General features: G+C 39.2%; 1 protein-coding gene across 3 annotated transcripts in view; it reads right to left on the reverse strand.

The window, feature by feature from the left end:
* The window catches only part of gdpd5b (glycerophosphodiester phosphodiesterase domain containing 5b), a 42087-nt gene extending 32681 nt beyond the window's left edge, over positions 1–9406 (reverse strand). For all 3 annotated transcript variants that reach the window (XR_005615568.1, XR_005615567.1, XM_031758451.2), the window contains exon 1: positions 8998–9406. The gene's annotated coding sequence lies outside the window, so the exon portion shown is untranslated. The remainder of the gene's footprint in view (positions 1–8997) is intronic.
* Between the last annotated feature and the right edge of the window lie 9585 nt (positions 9407–18991).

The raw sequence follows: 18991 nt of genomic DNA on the forward strand, positions 1-18991 counted from the left end.
TGGAAAAAAATATTTCTCAGGTTTTATTTATATTTTAGCAAAAAGTATCATGTCCAGAATTATTCATACCCTTCTCAATAATCAATAGAAAAAAGCCTTTATTGGCTATTACAGCAATCAAACGCTTCCTATAATTGCAGACCAGCATTTTGCATGTCTCCACAGGCATTTTTGCCCATTCATCTTTAGCAATGAGCTCCAAATCTTTCAGGTTGGAGGGTCTTCTTGCCATCACCCTGATCTTTAGCTCCCTCCACAGATTCTCAATTGGATTCAAGTCAGGACTCTGGCTAGGCCACTGCAAAACGTTACTGGTGTTGTCTGCTAACCATTTCTTCACCACGCTTGCTGTATGTTTTGGGTTATTGTCGTGCTAAAATGTCCACTGGTTCCCAAGGCCAAGTTTTTCTGCAGACTGCCTGATGTTGTTGTTGAGAATCTTCATGTATTGCTCTTTTTTCATGGTGCTGTTTACTGTGATTAGGTTCCATGGTCCATTGGCTAAAAACACCCCAAAGCATTAGGTTCCCACCACCATGTTTGACAGTGGGGATGGTGTTCTTTGGGTTGAAGGCTTCTCCATTTTTATGTTAAATGATCACAATGATGCCAACATCATTGTGACCAAATAATTCAATTTTTGTTTCATCTGACCATAACACTGAAGACCAGAAACCTTCTTCTTTGTCCAGATGAGCATTTGCAAAGGCCAAATGAGCTTTTGCATGCCTTAGAAGTGCCTGGAGAAGTGGCGTTTTCCTTGGTCTGCATCCGTGGAACCCAACAGTGTCCGTTGGACTGTCTGGCTTGAGACATTGCCACCAGCAGAGCCCAGATTCACCAGAATGGCCTTGGTGGTGATCCTTGGATTCTTTTTCACCTCTCTCACTATTCTCCTGGCCAGCACAGGTTTCACTTTTGGCTTCCGACAACGTCCTCTGAGATTTTCCACAGTGCGGAACATCTTGTATTTTTTTAATAATACTTTGCACTGTGGCCACTGGAACTTGAAAACATTTGGATATGGCCTTGTAGCCCATTCCTCACTTGTGAGCAGCCACAATGCACAGCTGCAGGTCCTCACTGAGTTCCTTTGTCTTAGCCATGACTGTCCACAGACCACCTGCAGAGAGCTGCTGTTTTTCACCTGTTGAGTTGATCAAAACAGCTATTTCCAATTAATCAGGGTAATTGGGATGCTTTAGAACAGCTTTGACTATTTGGAATGGTATGGAACTTTGGATTTTCCCAGAGACTGTGACAGTTTGTAAAGGGTATGAATAATTCTGGACATGATACTTTTTGCTCAAATGTAAATAAAAGCTGAGAAATATTTTTTTTCCACAATGATGCGTCTTGTACATCATCTTATTATCTTTTGTGAGACGCCTGTGTCATTTCCAGTCAAAAAATAACTTGCTAGTTGAATAAAAGTAACTTTAAGTCAAAATTTGCCAGGGGTATGAATAATTTTGGGCTTAACTGTAGGTACACTTATTGCCCTTCACACGCATATGAACTTAAGTGGCATCTCTTCTTAATCCATAGGGTTTAATATGGTGTGGGCCTACACTTGGCAACGATAACATCTGCAACTCTTCTTATGACTTGCTGTTGTTCCCAGTTCTTTCCATTTTGTTATGCCACCAACAGTCGACTGTGGAATATTTAGTTGAGAGAAAATTTCACAACTGGACTTGTGGTGACCTCCTATCATGGCATCATGCTGGAATTCGCTGAGCTCCTGAGAGCAACATATTCTTTCGTGACTGGACGCGATTGGAATGAATGGCCAATGAATATTTTTCCACTGTTGTCCAACTGAGTTTAACAGATGAAGTCAACACAGCTTTTTTCTCTAATAAAGCCTGAGATTTAAAAGACCAGCTCCAGAGCTGAGCTAATTCAGAGTATTACTTTGGCTGAAAGTCAGAAGAAGTATTGAAAGAAGGGATGCATTTCAATCATTTCAGCAGCAAATAGAAGAATTAGTAGAGCCAATGGGGGGTGGGGTGCAAAAACATTCAGACAATGCAGTGCTCTTCAAAGTGACAGCTCATCAATCTGCAAAAATATAGGTCAGCAATAATCAGATGAAAAATAATTGATTTAATCACAGTCCATCAGTGTCTCTTAATTAGAACACTGACAGCGGAAAGAGGAAGCAACATTATTGTCATTACATTATTTGAGCATAACAAGGGAGCACGAGGACAGAGAAAATCTCCCCACTCAATTCAGGGCAGGCAAAACAAGGTGTTAAGTGGGTCAACTGATGCATCAGTAAACGGGTCAAGTAATGTCCCATTTTTTAAAATGGAGGTAAGAATAAGGAGTGGGCTTCAGCTGCAATATGAAGCGTCCTTCATGGCCTAAAGGTGATCTAATAGTAGAATATATATGTTTGGATACACAAATGGGCTTGATGTGTGTGGAGACAGAATTAATGAAGATATCTGACACAATAAAAAGCTACATTACATAATACACTGACATATGAAGCATGATGGATGGATTGATGGTCATTAAAGTCATGAGTGTTTTAAATACTCTAATGCAATGCATTTCCTGGGATATTCACTACACACTAAAAACACAGTGCTACAGTTTGAGCAATAGCAATTAAGGTACAATCAAGTAAATGCATTCCTAATACCCAATACATGTGTCAGTGTATGGAAAGCACGCCACCTAGACACCCGTTTTTATACACACTTTGAAAGAAAACTATCCAAATATCGAAAAGAAACATCTCAGTCAACCTTGTAGGATTTTAACTCCTTCCTGTTGTGATGTGACAGTACCGTCCTCTCGTCTGCCATGCGACTGGTTAGGCAGCTGATTGTTTGTGGGTTTGGATAATTACCACGTTAAAATAAAGATCACACCGACTCCTGTCTGCTTAATGTATACATGCATTGTGCTTTCGCATCAACCTTAGAACAGCATGTGATTTCAGATGTCTTGAGGATGAGGAGGAGCATCCAGAATAGGAGGTCAATGCAACAGAACAGTGTCAAGCTCTGAAGAGCTATGAGAATGGAGTTTTATGACTGTGTCCAGGAGACGCACACAAAAAATAACAAGAACTCCGAACTTCAAAGTTAAATATCGTGGTTTCATGTGGCAAATGTAAAAGTGCTGAAATGCTATTAACAACTATCAAGTAGACGTACCATCTACCACATTCCCCATCTCAGTTTAACATATTAGCATGCTAACATCTACCAATAAGTAAAAAACAAAGCATGACTCAGTGTAATGGTAACATAATGATGGTATGCTAAATGAGTCAGAGAACAGCTAAAGTGACTATATTCCATCTTGAGGAGAACGAGAACATGTAAGCTAGACTAAAGTGGCTTTACACTTGAAGAAAAGTGTCAGCATTATGGTGGCTCAAAAAAGAACAAGAAAAGAACAAGTAGGTAAAAACATCTCTAAAAAACAAAGCTTGTGTGTTTAAAAAAAAGGAAAGAAAGCGGCAACAAAATTGCAGAACTATAAAGGATGCTTTGGTAAAGGCAAAGGAAAACAAGAGCATGTTGTTTCTTTTGTCAAAGTTTGCTTGCAGTGTAGGACATCTGGATCCCATCTTATATGAAGCAGCATCACTTATAAGCAGCTTTACAGTCTCACTTTCATCTGGATTTAATCAAAGCGTCGATAATGAATGAAAGCCAGGCTTTAAGGTTCTGTGCCCAGCATGTAGAAGCTTCCATTAAACAGAATGTTTCAACTATCAAAGATAACTGTTAATTCATTAAACTGTTCATAAAATGACCCGTGAGCCTAATAATGAAAAAGGAAAATGTATAAAGTTATTCTTGAATAACTCTCCTCTAATGCCTAGTGATAAGGTAATAGTCCATTTACTGTATCTGCAAAATGTACTGTGAGAAAGGATTCAAAGGCAACAGACATCCAGTTGTGACGAGCACTTTTCAGCCTGGGAATATTTCTTTTATGTTTCTGTTTTTTTCTTAACAATTTGCAATATTATTCAGCTTGCAGTATCACCACTTTAAAGGTTTCAGAACTGATACCGTGACCTGGAACATAAACAGCTGACAAGGATGTCCATGCCATGCAGAGATAATACTCTTGTTTGGTGGTACAGACCACACAATTAGCTTAGTTTGCTCAGACCTCTTCAGTCACGGTGTTTTTCCACAGGGAAGCAGGAAAAGAAAAAAAAAAAGAAAAAAGTAGCTGGACTACAATGTGGTATCAAGGTGCCATCTGTAAGTCTGCACGGGGCCCTTCTCCACCATCTGTGTGTTGACATCACACCCGTCTCTGTCCTCCACTGTGACTGCCATCTGAAGCTGAGAGGCAGGAACAAGCAAGCCAATGCCGCCATGGTGAGTTTTCCATGTGTGAACATTTAGCTGCTTTAATTTGGGATGATTACACACAGGTGACATAACTACTTTGCAACAAGAAATAAATGGAAAATAGCACCTACAACACTACTGAACTTTGTTTTCATCCAATAAGATTAGATTATAATTTTAGATTAGATGATAACCTGAGGCACTAAAGATATGAAAAAAAAAAATGTACATTTTGTTTTTGCTTGCACATGACAAAACAAACAGACTTATTTTTCAGTCAAGAAACTACAATTGCCTTTTTCAAAGGGGAAATTCTGCTCTGATAAAATAACGTGCCGTTTTGGGCTTTGAACAGAGCTCAAGTTGTAAATTAGGAAAGACGGTGCACCAAAGCCAGCAGTCTTCCTCTGGGAGTTAAGGCCAGGATTAAATTCACTTGATGAGTAGTTCACGTCTTAATTTCTAGTCTGTTGGGAATTGGAGGATGCAAACACAGTTAGTATAGTCCCATTAAGAAGTTAGAGAATTCACAGAAAGCAGTTATTGAGACCTACACAGGTCCTTCCATACTTGTGTATGCTCAAAGCTTAAAGATGGTGAGAAGTCACAGAAATTTGCTCTGGAAATAAGATGACAAGTAGGAAAGCAGAGGTTTTCTGAATTTTCTGGTGGGCCTTTTAGCAGCCTCTTATTTAACCAGAATTCATCAAAAGCTATAGTTAATGAAGTGGCTTCATGTTGTGCTAGACAACTGACGTGTCCATGTAACAACAGGATGTTGCTACTTGCATTCCAAATATCAATGCTTGATTTGACTTTTCTGCAAATGCCAATCTGTTAAATAGGTAATCTGACTATGTGACTATACAGAGCTGGTACAAACCATGTCCATGTCTAAATATAAGGGAAATAACTACATATATATCAGTCAACTGCAGTTCCATAGCAAACTACAACAGGCAAAAACCTCAAACTTCCAACCCAGCACAGATTCAAAACTCTTCAGCACAAATTCCACCCTTGGGTTTGCCAGCATGTGCTCCATCACAGACAGCAAGTCTGTTCAACAATGGGGGGGAAAATACCCAGAAATTTGAGGAAAAATTGGTTGTAATATGAAGTGCTATGGAAATTATAGTCTTCTGATGTATCACATACAGCTTTGTACAAATAGTGTTTCATTTTTTCCCCCCAAATCTAAATCCTAATCCAATTTAGTTATCCATTACATTTGCTATAGCTTCAGTGAGTAAACAAATGAATGACAACATTTTTCCATATGGGTACTACGAGTTCAGAGCATACACTTTGATATGTGGTTTCCTTTCTTCTCTCATATATGGAGCTTTCAGATAATACATCCTACATCTCAGCTATTGTTGATGATATTTGGCATGTTTTCTGGCAGGGAAATATGACCAACACTACACTCAAACAGACACAGTGTTTAGCTTTTCACTGCAACTTTACACAGAGCAGAGCTCCAACACATTAAACTTGAAGGCTTCTTTTAAAAGCTCTAAATATTTCTCCAGAACTGTGTGTGTGTGTGTGTGTGTGTGTGTGTGTGTGTGTGTGTGTGTGTGTGTGTGTGTGTGTGTGTGTACACACAAGAAAAGGGTAAACAACAAGTGAATCACTGCTATGAAGACTTCACTGTTCTTAGACCCGTTATGTCACCAGTTCTTCTGAACCGATTATCTTCAGCTGTAAAGTAGACCATTTTATCTTTCATTGTAAATGTAAGGCACTGGATTAAAATTAGACCCTGTGTATAAAAACCAGGGAATAGTAGGAATATTTGCTGTCATATATAAATATGTAATTTAGGTTGGAAAAATGAGAAAGAAAAAAAAACATCATTTGGATATATTAATATTAATTATTTAGTTCATTGTCTCATTTCCAAAGCTCATCTCATTAATGATGGATAAAGAATTTTCCCCCTTATTGGACTGTTGTAAAGAATATTACCGGTATGTCCTTTGTATGAGAAACTGGAAATAAAATATCAGTCCATGACCAGCAAAAATGTTGTTTCTACAGGCCTTTAGATCTGCTGTTAGAGATCGGACATTCAAATGTTTTAGGCACAAGCCTAACAACTCTGACAGGTCCCAATGCAGAGATTTTTATGGACCCTTACAGTCTTGTCATACCCCTGGCTACACTGGCCAGCTACTATATAAGACAAATTGTTGCACAGTTGATGATCTGTGCGCATTTTTCACATATCACAGAGTGAGGGTTAGGAATTACAAGCAACATTTCCCAACATGTCACCCTGCCAACACAACTTTTCAGAACGGGCATCCATTGTTAATCAGTCATCTGAAGCAGCAAACAATTGAATAAATATTTGCAGCTAAAATTCAATTCATAAGGAAAATATATACTATATAAATAAAGCTAGACTTTGGTTCACAAGACAGAACCATTACAAGCAACTGACAGCTACATGGTGACTACAGACATTGATGAAAGAGAAATAGGGGAAAAAAATAAAAATCTTTTACAGCTTCAGAAAAAATATTTTAGTTTTGTTTTTATTTTTTTGTGCAGCAAAATTAGATTTTCCTCCATACAACACCTGCCATAAATGCTGCCATAAGACAGTTTCAGACTGCTAAGAATCCACAGCTGAATGGGATCTAGTTGGCAATTGCCTCCCATCAGGCAACCTGTGCAATTGCCCTCTCAACAGGACTATCTGTGAGCAACACTATCGATCTCTGGGCAACCATTTAGTCAAAACAAGTTGCAATAGGTCACAGAATGTGAAAAAATTCAATACAACCACTACCAGCTACAGATTACTTTTTAGGTGCAAAGAAGTTTCTGTCCTATTTTTACTTGTGTGATTGAGCCATTAGCTCACTCTGAATGAGGAGGTAGTTTCTTCAAGTGCATCCAGTGTTGCAAGTTTGTGCAACACTCCAAGTGCAAGTTTGCTCGGTTAATATCATCCCAAGGTGGTATTGCATGAGATATTCATAGTATTCCTAAAGAATTTAAATATATTTAATAAAACATGAATATCTGGATTGATACAATGCTACAATAGGCTGTTGTATTGATTTTTCCCCCACCCCAACCAGTGGCCAACCATCAAGCCGTTTCCACACCGAAACCAATCGCTCATTGCAGACAGCTATGAAGCTGATTGCTGGTGGCTTGCAGACGTTTAAGGTTCTGATTGCCTAGGTGACCAACTGATACATTTACTACCAAGTCATATGTCTATCAGCAGTATCCTGGGTTCTCATTAGTAGTCAATGTAATTGCTCACCTGGAAGTTAAAGAAGGAGTTTTTCTTGGGTCCCCTGATTTATTTATTTTTTTATTTATTCATTTATTTTTGTAAGAAAAAAAGAAGAAAAACAACCTGGGAGTTATGTGAAATTTCAGGTCCCTAATAAAAAGTCTCTTTCCCCTGGATTTCCCCTGGATTCTCTCGCCCCCCCCCCCAAAAACCTGAGACAGTCAGGTGAGAGGCATTTGATAAACTTTAAACATAACCCCCCCCCCCAAAAAAAAAAAACAGCTCTGCCCTTTTATACTTAAAAATTTCCAAAGAAACAGCAACAGTATAGGTTATTGTATTTATGTCTAAATTTTTACACATAGCTTTAAAATCCTTTCGCTCAGTTGAAAGAGGAGTAATCCCTTTGCCTCAAGGTAATAAATAAATAAATAAATAAATAAATAAAAATAATGTTCTGGCTGCCATCAGGAAAGAGCTTCCCTACACTGTGCCATCCCGCCATCCCGTAGAGGTTCAAAAATACAGGATCAGCATACTCCACTCCAAAGACAGTTAATCCATAAGAGACCAAAAAGCTTGCATAGTCACTTTCAAAGTCTTTACTCAGTCTCAGTCATTGATTTTACTGAAACTCTGTCTAAGCAAGCTCCAAGTCCTTCAAAAGTAATAGTTTACATGCCTGTGGGACGTAAATAAATATCATCTGTTAACTGGAGCTCTGAACAGAAAGTGTTAGTTTTTTTTCCTAAAGTGTAATTAGTAGCAGATGGGGAAGTGTTAAAGCTGCCACGAAGGTTATTAACAGTTGACCAAATGGATGCTGTCCAATGGACAAAGTCTGAAGATGAATAAACTTCCTCCGATAAAGTGCTTCATAAAACAAATCTAGAGGGTAATCTTGTATTCTTGTAGTACACCAGGGAAATCCAAACAGCAATCATCCTCTCCAAACAGAAAAAAAATAATAGTGCCATGAATTATGCAAGTGGTAACCTAAGAGCAGTCCACTACACATCAGCAAATGCACATTGGGCATATGGATGGAGGACCCCGTGTTCAGCTTCCTTAGTTCCACTTGCATTATGAACCTTACTGCCCAATAGATAATGAAGAGAGTGCAGCTGATGTATGACTCGAGCCCCTCCAATGGGAAAACATCACTATGGGCGTATCCACCAATATGCCGTAAGTGATGCGTAAATGCACATGGTCATAGCTAATGGACTGCATGCACTCCTAACCTCTGCATGTGAAAAAGGACACTTGACTTGCCTCATATTTAACCGCCGACACGTTACGGGACTGCTAGCTAGTGGTCAAGAGTCTCTGGAACATGTTTTAATGAGGTGTGTAACTGCAAATAAACTAAAACAGGTTAAAAATAGATACACTCACCTTTCTGGGTGCTTTTATTTGTTTTCAGCTGGCTCGAAGGTTCCGTGTAAAAAGTTTCTTTTCCGCTGAAAGAAAAAAAAAAAAGCCCCCGAGTCAACAGTCAAACGGGGACACCCCGTGCCAGCGGTAACGGATGAGGAGCCGAAGTTTCACCAAGAAAACAAAGGAGAAAAATGCCGGCTGAGTGCGGACGCTGTGACCGGTGTATGTCCTAGCTAAAATAACTCCTATCTCCTTTATCTTTCAGCCGCTCCGTCCGGGTTTTTCTTTCCCCCTCTCTTCTCTGTTAACTCAGCCTCCCCTGCGTGAGTACGGATACTTACACCGACAGAGTAATTCAATGTACTGACTAGTGGGAGGAGTGAGTGTCGGTCCTTTTATCTCCAGCCCTCTGTTACAGTGAGGAGGCGTCACGGGGCTGACTTTACTCCCGGCCTGCGCGTTCATGACACATCAAAAAGACAGCCCCCAAACGCTCCAGTTTGTTTGAATTAACCAAAAAGGAAAAAAAGTGACCAGTTTTCTGATAAATTTGGGCACATCATGCCGCCGAAATAAATTCCTTTCAGCACTAACACCTCTGATGTCAAACCCTCATTACCATCAGCTGAGATGTCAACCGAAAATTCGAGGCGACATGAATGCAGCAGTACTCAAATACAGTAGTTTATAAACCAAAGAGCACTGGCTTAATCTGTTATCTTAACTGCATAACTAATTCACCAAGCTGACATTAAGAAATCTTGATCAAAAGCTGACCTTTGTTTGACAAGTGCAACGAAAGCCATCTGAGATTGAAATTAATTTTTATCTGCTTTATACATAACATCACAACTGTCTTAGCATAGATTTTAAATGTTTTGTTTTTGCTGTCACTGATTAAGGTACAATGTCTTTCCATTTAGCCAAGTTCCATTTTATACATAATTTCTTGATGTCCATATTTTCTGTGATTCTCTTTACCAAGTGAATAGCTAAAGCTCTGATCATAGGATTTTTAAGACCAATACCGATGCCAATATTTGGTCATTTAAAAATTGATATATTCCGATATATCAGCTGATACTTTTTTTCTTTCAGCCATATGAAACATGAATACACTTCTCTCACGTTTATTATCTGTAGTTTTTTTTTTTTTTTTTTTTTTTAATTTGTTAGTTTATACTCTTCCCAACCGCCAAGATCAGCTGGTAGTTGTGTTTGTGGCTCTAAAGACATTTGCAGAGTGCCCTCTAGTGGGCAACTTATTCAGCATTAACACTCATAACATGATAGAATATCTCCCATGTCATCTTTACTTTTTATACTTTTATTTATCAACAACAATAAATAGCAATCTTGACAGATCGACAGACAGCAAATATTGGCCCTTGAATAAATTGGTTGGGCTCTGCATCAACGTACTTTCTTGCACCACTTGAAAGCATGATATCTGATTAAATCCATTATGCTTTAGAAAAATCACAATAATCCACCACTCATTTCTCTCCGCACTCAGCCTTTTTTTCAATTCATACTTGATATGCAGACACATGTCTATGACTCATCAAACGAAAGTGATTTATTGATTTCTGTCACACAAACACCATCTGCAGTTATAATCAGAGACAGCATGTAATGGCAGCAGTCCCTCATGATCGACCGCTGGACGCACTGTGAAATGTTTAGTACTCATGTGTAAATATTGACCACATGTGGAGAAACCATGCAGCCAGTGAATGAATTTCTCTGCACATAAAGCTTCTTGTGATAAAAGTAAAACTTATTCTCACGGTGATGATCCGGTCGTCTTAGATAATGGAAGTTCACAAGTGGGAGAAATGACTCATCTGCAGATAGAGCATTTGAAATTTTCAAACGTTTTCAAGATGAGTTGCATTTAATTGCTTTGCCTGAACTTTGGTTGTTCCTTATGTCAAGAGATGTGGGAGTTGTGGTTAAACCGGTTCAGGTTTATCACCAAGGATACAGTCAGCGCCAGTGATTCTCAGCTAATGGAGATGAAGAGCTGAAGCTATCTTACATAAAACAGTAAAAATAATGCAGTCTGCTTTCACAGAGAGATGATCAGCGGGAGCAGATGTAGTGTCACATGACAAAGAAAAGGTCAGGTGGGAGAACTCATGGGGTAAGGGTAGGTGTTGGTTCTCAAACAGCACATTAGTTTTCTGGCACAAGTAATTCAGATACATGTTGTCAGCCACCTCGGATACTCACATACATGGAGTCACCAGAGGCACACACACCTTGACATTATCTCTCTATGTGCCTCTGTGCGTGAGGATGCAAGAGATCCTATGACAAATCCCCGTTTGATGTGGCTGGCCCGGGCTTCCCTGGTCCTCTCACCACAGGTTGGCATTAGTCAGCAGCTCCAGCTGCTGTGCATGCTTTTGAACTCCACCCATTTTAAAATGCCAGCCAGCATGCACAGACAGGAAGGGTAGGATGGCTGGTGGGGGTCTCCCCTGCAGGTATTATTATGTAATATGGCAGAGCTTGTGACTGATGCTCACTAGAATGAGACAGAATTTGAAAAGAGCAGGAAAGATTTGAATATGGATGAATTGGTGAAACGCACAGACAGTCAAGACTGAGTGACTAAAAAGCCAACACTGCAGCTTTCTTCTGACTTTGTAGGTTTGCTGGAATTTCACAGCTGGGTATGATGTTTTCATAGTTCTCACATCAACTCAGAGAGGAGCTAGCATGGCAGCAACTCAGTACAATATCTTGTAGAGGAGCTGATGAAGTTATTGGCCGGATTTGAGCGATTTCATCATATATTCAACCACCAGTCTAAGAGGTGCAATTTTCTCCTGACGTTGGCAGTCAGCAGTCAGCTCTTGAAGGTTTATGCTTTTGGGAGGATTTTTCAGTTTCCCTTTTGTTTTTGATATGTAACAAATATTAGGGCAGAAAGTGCTACTCCTTGACTATCAAACTCACAGCTTTGCATAATTATATGTTTCAGATCAAACAAATTTAAACCTGAGTAAATACAAAAAGCACTTACCTGTTTGATGCCAACCTGTTTGACAAATTAAAGCAGGCTTAAAAAGCTCCAAAAGGAACACTTCATGAAATAGTCTAAAGAAAGTCAAGAACAGCTGAGAAACAAAGTCAGTGACATCGATCAATCTGAGCTACAAAGCCATTTCTATGGTGTTGGGACTCAAGTGAACCAGGTGAGAGCTATCATAATTATTAATTAATTATAATTATTAAAATGAGGAAAACTGAACCTTCTCAGGAGTGGCTGGTCTACCAAAGTTTCCCCAAGAGTGCATTGATGACTCATTCAGGAGTTCACAAAAAAACTCAGAATATAATTTAGGGAACTGCAGGCTTCACTTGCCTTAGTTAAGGCCCGAGTTCATTAATTCAACAATGAGAAAGAGACTGGATAAAATTGGCATCCATGGGAAAGTTCAAAGCTCATCTCACATTTTCCAAAAAAACATCTTGATGGTTACCAAGACTTCTGGGAAAATATTCTGTGGACTGACGAGACAGAGGCTGAACGTTTTGGAAGCTTTGAGTCCTGTTACAGCTGCGTAAAACAAACACAGCATTTCATAAAAATGAACATCATATCAACAGTCAAATATGGTGGTGGTGGTGTAACGGTCTGAGGCTGCTTTGCTGCAAGAATGTAAAGAATGTAATTAAAAGAACAATGAACTCTACTCCCTGTCAGAAAACCCTAAACGAGAATGTCGATCCATCAGTTTAAAGTTTAAGCCCATTTGGGTTTTGCAGCAGGAGAATGATCCAAAACACAGCAGCAAGTCCAGCTCAGAATGGCTTAAAAAAACAAAACAACTAAAGACAAAATTAAGCTTGTGGCCTAATCAAAGTCCAGACTCAAATCACGTTGAGATGCTGTGGCTGGACCTTAAACAGACTGTTCATGTTCAAAAACTGTCCAGTGCGACTGAGTTAAAACAATTCTGCAAAGAAGAACAGGTCAAAATTTCTCCACAGTGATGTGAAAGACTCATTTGGTTTAGGGGGCAATTCTTTTTCCCGCACAGGACCAGGTTAGAATAACTTTTTTTTCCCTCATTTAAAAACTGCATTTTGTATTCATTCAGGTTATCTTTGTTTAAAATGAAAACGTGTTTGAAGATCTGAAACATGTAAGTGTGACCAATATGCAGAAAACAAAGAAATCAAGAAGCAGGCAAAAGGTTTTCCACAACACTGTACACAAAGGGCCTTGAGGTGACTGTTGTTGTTATTTGGTGCTATATAAATAAAAGTGAGTTCAATAAAACTAAATTGAATTGAACTGAACTATATATAGCATGTGTACGCATAGTTATACCTGATATGTAATGAATCAAAAATGAAAGAAAGTAAGGAAAATATTTTGTATATAGTGTATTTGATTCCTGGTTGAAGGACATTCTGCTGCTTACAATGCAGAGAAGCATGCAGGTTGGATTCATAAAACAAAATAAATAATGCAAGACTAAATATTAAATGTAAGCAGGTACAGTTTAAAGCATGTAAATAATGCATGCAAGTTACTAACCCTAAACAAAATAAAAATAAAAGAATAAATTGAACAACAATTAATGTATGACACATCAAACCAGTTTTAAAGGTAACAATAAAAAAAGGGGTGGGGTTAAGTATAATAATAATACAAATAGAGACAAGTTATCTGTCTGCCATGGTCACAGAATACGGTCAGAACATTATGTGCAAAACATGGTTGTGTATATCATGCACTGAAAGATTATATGAGAACAGAATATGATACTATGGAGTCCTTCATTCAGCCAGGTCAGCTTGACACAGAGAAAAGCAGAGAAAATAAATATTTAAGAGTACGTTTTAGGCTTTTTAATTAGTTTTATAAATGATTCAGATGATTTCATTACAAATGAAAACTAAAACTTGATAACAATTCACTAATAAAGAAAGTCTGCAACAAGCTGCACAATCACTATCACATCTAAATAAGTTAATTATCAGAGAAGAAGAGTAGTGCGGGGAAGCTCAAAATTAATTTTGGATAATATGTGGTAGTTATGTAAATAACGAAATAAATAAATAAATAAGGAACACATTTTAATAATTAAATTAAAGTAAAAATATGACAGTAAAAGTGTGTCCACAGCCTGGTGTTGTTCCGAACTGATCGCCTGCCAAAACGTGAGTGCCAGTGCTTTTGCAATCTCCAACATTTTTGGTTATATTGATAAATAGGCTTTAATAAAGATGAATTATCAAGGGCTTGTTAAAAATAACCTGTTTTGCAAGTATCTTTATGACCCTGCCTTATTCTATTGTACATAGGCTAAATGTTCATTCTTGCTCCAAACAACTTACCTTTCATGAGATACATGTTTGAGATATGGTTGCGGTATGGCTGCTCTGCTCTGAGCGTCACCCTGCGGTTCCCCCGCTGCTCTGCACAGACATGCCAAAAATGTATGTTCCCTTTGGCAGTTCTGGGTAAGAATATACCCGTTTTCTTAAAGATATAATATATGAGATGATGTGGCTTTGATTTAACAGTTACGTCATTTTTAAAATACCCCCCTGATGGTTTTATTGTTAAGATCAGTAGCAGTTCCATAAACTGGCCCATGAATTAAAATGAATAACTGAGGCAAAAGTTAAATAAAACAATAACTACAGGCAATTTATTTGTGAGGATGCTGCCAAAAACTGCTGTGGTGTGATGGTGTGATGTAGTAAGTTGTGTTTTTACGCCATCTAGTGGTTGTTGATTCACATCACACATTTTATCTGTGGGTCTGATTAGCATTTGTTTCAAATTTGAAATGATTGCCAGTGGCTGGGCTGGCTGGGCCTTGGGGGCTTGGGTCCTGGTTGGTTTGTCGCCAGGGGTTGTGGGTGGGTGCGTGCGCGGAGGCTAACAGAGATGGAAGATGAACTCAATCTGGGTGTCTGTTGTCTTATGTAGTGTGGGAGTTGATTGAATGTTGGGGTGGGTGTTTTTTCCTCTGCAATGGGGGTCAGGTGGGCCACCCCAGGCTCTGTGGGGCTTGGCGGTGCTGCTTCTGTGGGCCCCATTCTGGATGGGCCCGGGCCCCCTCACCTTGCTGGATTTCAGGGAACAGGGGTGCCTACCAGGGTCAGTGGGTGAGCTGGCTCCAGGGTCAGTGGCTGGCTCCAGGATGTGTCCATGAGAGTGGGAATGGATCTTTGTGTCTGTGTGTGCCTGTTTGTCTGTGTCTATGTGTCAGGTTGGGTCTTAGACTTCACCTCTCTCGGTACATCTCAGCCCCCCCGCCCAGGTATGGGGGCCTATCTCCCCCCACCACACTCCCTGCCGGTGGCTGATGCCCCCACCCACCGTTGTATTGGTGGTTCTCTGTGTCTGTGGATGGGTGCCCAGGTATGTACTGGCTCACTCTCAGTGGCTGCTTGGTGGGGCCTCGCCCCCGTGGCTTGGTCAGGTCCCTTCTGGGGTGTGGAAGGCCCTCAGTTCTCCTCCTTGTGCTCTTGTGCTCTGGGGGGGCTGTAGATGTCTGGGGCCTGGATCTCCTCCATGCCTGCTTCATGTCTTGGGGGGAAGGGATATGGCTCTGTGCAAATCTTCTTTTAATGTCCGTAGTGCAAAAGTGCAATAGCTTTATTGCAATTCAGTACATTGCCTTTATTTTAAGAAAAAGATTTTTAATTAATTTAAAGTAATTTCTCCAGAAAGAATTCAAACCTGAAAATAATCTCCTACTAAAAAACAATAACACACAAAACAAAATGGTCATGTTTTAAGGGAGCATTCCATTTTTCCCACCAGGGGGCATATTCGTGCTATATAGGCCCTCTGAAGAGAAAGCCATGACTGGTGATGACATTAGCCCTAAATTTAACCCTATAGGATATGTATTCTGGCTTGTTTAAAAAGTAATTTACAAATTTAGGGTTAGTGTTTGGAACTTGGGTTGGGATCATCATCAATTATGACTGTAAAGCCTTAAAACAATAGTGGATACACAGTCACATCATGAAACTCAACTTTTTAATAGAATGTACCTCATATGCCACCAAAGCATGTCATATCATAGGGGCATGGGAACAGAACCTCTCTGGTGTCTGGCATTAGGACCAGCTGATTGGGTCCTGTGGGATCCAGAGTTCTGTGGATAATATCAGCACTAAACTTCCCCTATGCTATAAGAATATGATTGTTCTCCAAACTCTTGCCAATCAAAAGAAGAAAATAGTTAAGTTTTATTTATTTCTTAATCTTTGGTTGTTCTAAGGTTACTTCCGTAGTGTTTACTAAACTTTAATAGAAAGAATAAAACATAAGAAAATAATCATCAGTTGTTTAACCCTTTCATGCATGAATTATGACAACCTTAATCGGGGTTTTTTCTTAAGTAACTTTATTCTTCTTTAGGCATGAACTAAAAAGATTTTTGAACATCATTTTTTTTAAACATGTACTTTTTAAAAAAAAATTTTAAACGTCACATCAGTGTTCAATGTAGTGGTTTATGTGCAAGTATACAATCAACACTGACACAAATACAATAAAACAGCCTTTGAATAGCTGTCCACTGTAGTGACCACTATGCGTGAAAGGGTTAATGCAGCTGAACAGGTGGATCATTTTAAAAGTTTACAGTGATCGGGGGATGGCTCTGAAGTTTAACTTCTAGGTCAGGGTGAGTTAAAAGCTCACGTAACTCTCCAGTTTACTTAAAAATCATTAAATCATTGTCTCATTTAGCATTCGATTGCAAAAAATATTTTATCTGTCATTAATATGAGTCATTTCAGACTTACAACACAAGGACCGATTAAAAAGCCTATATGTATTTTTATAAAGGTGGACTAAACTGGCTGATTGACAAATTTTATACAATAACTGAAGGTTTGATTATTGTTTGTAACAAAGAAAAGTTGGATCCAGAAATGATGAATATATCTATGAATATATTTATGTAAAGATACATGCACACCATCAAATGTATTTGTGTTTAACTTAGTTCTGTAACATTACCAGTAGTATACTATGATACCAGGGGATGGCTGTGGAGCGTGTGAGCAGCTTCAAGTTCCTGGGAGTCCACATCTCCGAGGATCTCATCTGGATGACCAACTGCTCCAAGCTGGTCAAGAAGGCTCACCAGCGCCTCTTCTTCTTGAGGACTCTGAGGAAGAACCACCCGTCCTCAGACATCCTGGTGAACTTCTATCGCTGCACCATCGAGAGCATCCTGACCAACTGTATAACAGTCTGGTACGGGAACTGCTCTGCCTCGGACCGGAAGGCGTTGCAGAGGGTCGTGAAAACTGCCCAGCGCATCGCCGGAGCACCACTTCCTGCCATAAAGGACATCTACAGGAAGCGGTGTCTGAAAAGGGCTGGGAAAATCATCAGAGACCCCAGTCACCCATCACATAGACTCTTCACCCTCCTGCCCTCTGGGAGGCGCTACAGGAGCCTCCGGACTAAGACCACCAGGTACCGGAACAGCTTCTTCCCCACAGCTGTCAGACTCCTGAACTCTGCCTCCTGACATCTGACCCACGTTAAACTCATGGACTGAACATACACACACCCACAACCACTAGCACTTTACCACTACTGTATAGTTCTGTGTAGATAATCATTCTGTACATACGATAATTTTTAATCCCACAACTGTTTATAACTTACATAGTTCACATTTCTGTATAACTGTATATCTCAGATTTCTGTATAGTTTTTATTTCATATTTATATCCTGTTCATATCCTGTACATAGCTTGTACTCACTACAGCCTGTACATACTTATAGTTATAGAATATTCATAACATACTTCACACTGTGTACATTATAACATACCATAATAGACCCATTTCTGTAATATACTTACACATCTCTATTATTGCTAATTTATATTGTAATATATCTATATCACGACTAAAGCACTTTCTGGATGGATGCAAACTGCATTTCGTTGCCCTGTACCTGTGACATGTGCAATGACAATAAAGTTGAATTCTATTCTATTCTATACCAACAGTGAGATATGTGATAGTTGTTTACTGTAAAAAGCTGTAAAAAGCACTCCAAAAGTACTCCATTTTACTCAATTTTACAGTAGTAAATCTGACCAAGAACACAACTGCTCAAAAGATAAAGGACATTTCAGCTTATAGAGACTACCAAGCAGATGAAGTCCTTTATTAGATGTGAGGAGCCTGGACCTGAAAAGGAGAATGTAAAAAGCAGGCCCAACCACTGATACTGACCGTGGGCTTAGGCCCGTCACAGTTACATCATACAGTCGAGCTGAAACATTTCTTTGGTCTTGCGTCATCTTCTTGGCAGCTGTGCTTCATGTTCTTCACTGACAACTTTGTGTTTCTCAGTTTGGAGTCCTACCTTTAGTAGTTTGTGTGGATATCATTGTGAAATTGTTTAAAACTTTATACTTTGATGTGGGAACTTCGAATCATGCAGAAAACTTTTTATGCATTTTCATTTTTCTTAGGTAAATTACTTTTTTTTAACAAAAAGGTTCATATTCTCTCTAATCCACCTGGATGGAGTATATATTGGAATCCATAAACAGATTTTCAGGCCCTATAGAGTATGTTTGGAGGAAACCAAACAGGCATATATCTTAAAAAGATAAACAGGAAGCTCACCATTGAGAAAGCCTCTCTTAGGTTTTCTTTTGTTTGATAAACTAACACAGATGTCAGGAGAGACTGAAGCGACTGTTCTGTTCACAACCTCCATATACATCTGTCTTTAAGCTTAACAGCGGAGCAGCTGCACAAACAGCACATTACATTTGAATTGGTTGAATTGAATTGTACCTCACTAAAAAAAAGAATGATTACCTCACACTGCCTGGACTAACACTGTTAAAGTCTTGTCAGTAAAAGTGAGCCATATTCATAATACATTATCCAAGAGAAGAGTTTACTGAAGAAACTCCAGAAAGTTGCCGTCGTTGCTGATGCTGAGGCTGGTGCAATGACGTCCAGATGTTGCATAGGCTC

The sequence above is a fragment of the Oreochromis aureus genome, linkage group 14 (assembly GCF_013358895.1).
Source record: "Oreochromis aureus strain Israel breed Guangdong linkage group 14, ZZ_aureus, whole genome shotgun sequence".
Classification (NCBI taxonomy): domain Eukaryota; kingdom Metazoa; phylum Chordata; class Actinopteri; order Cichliformes; family Cichlidae; genus Oreochromis; species Oreochromis aureus.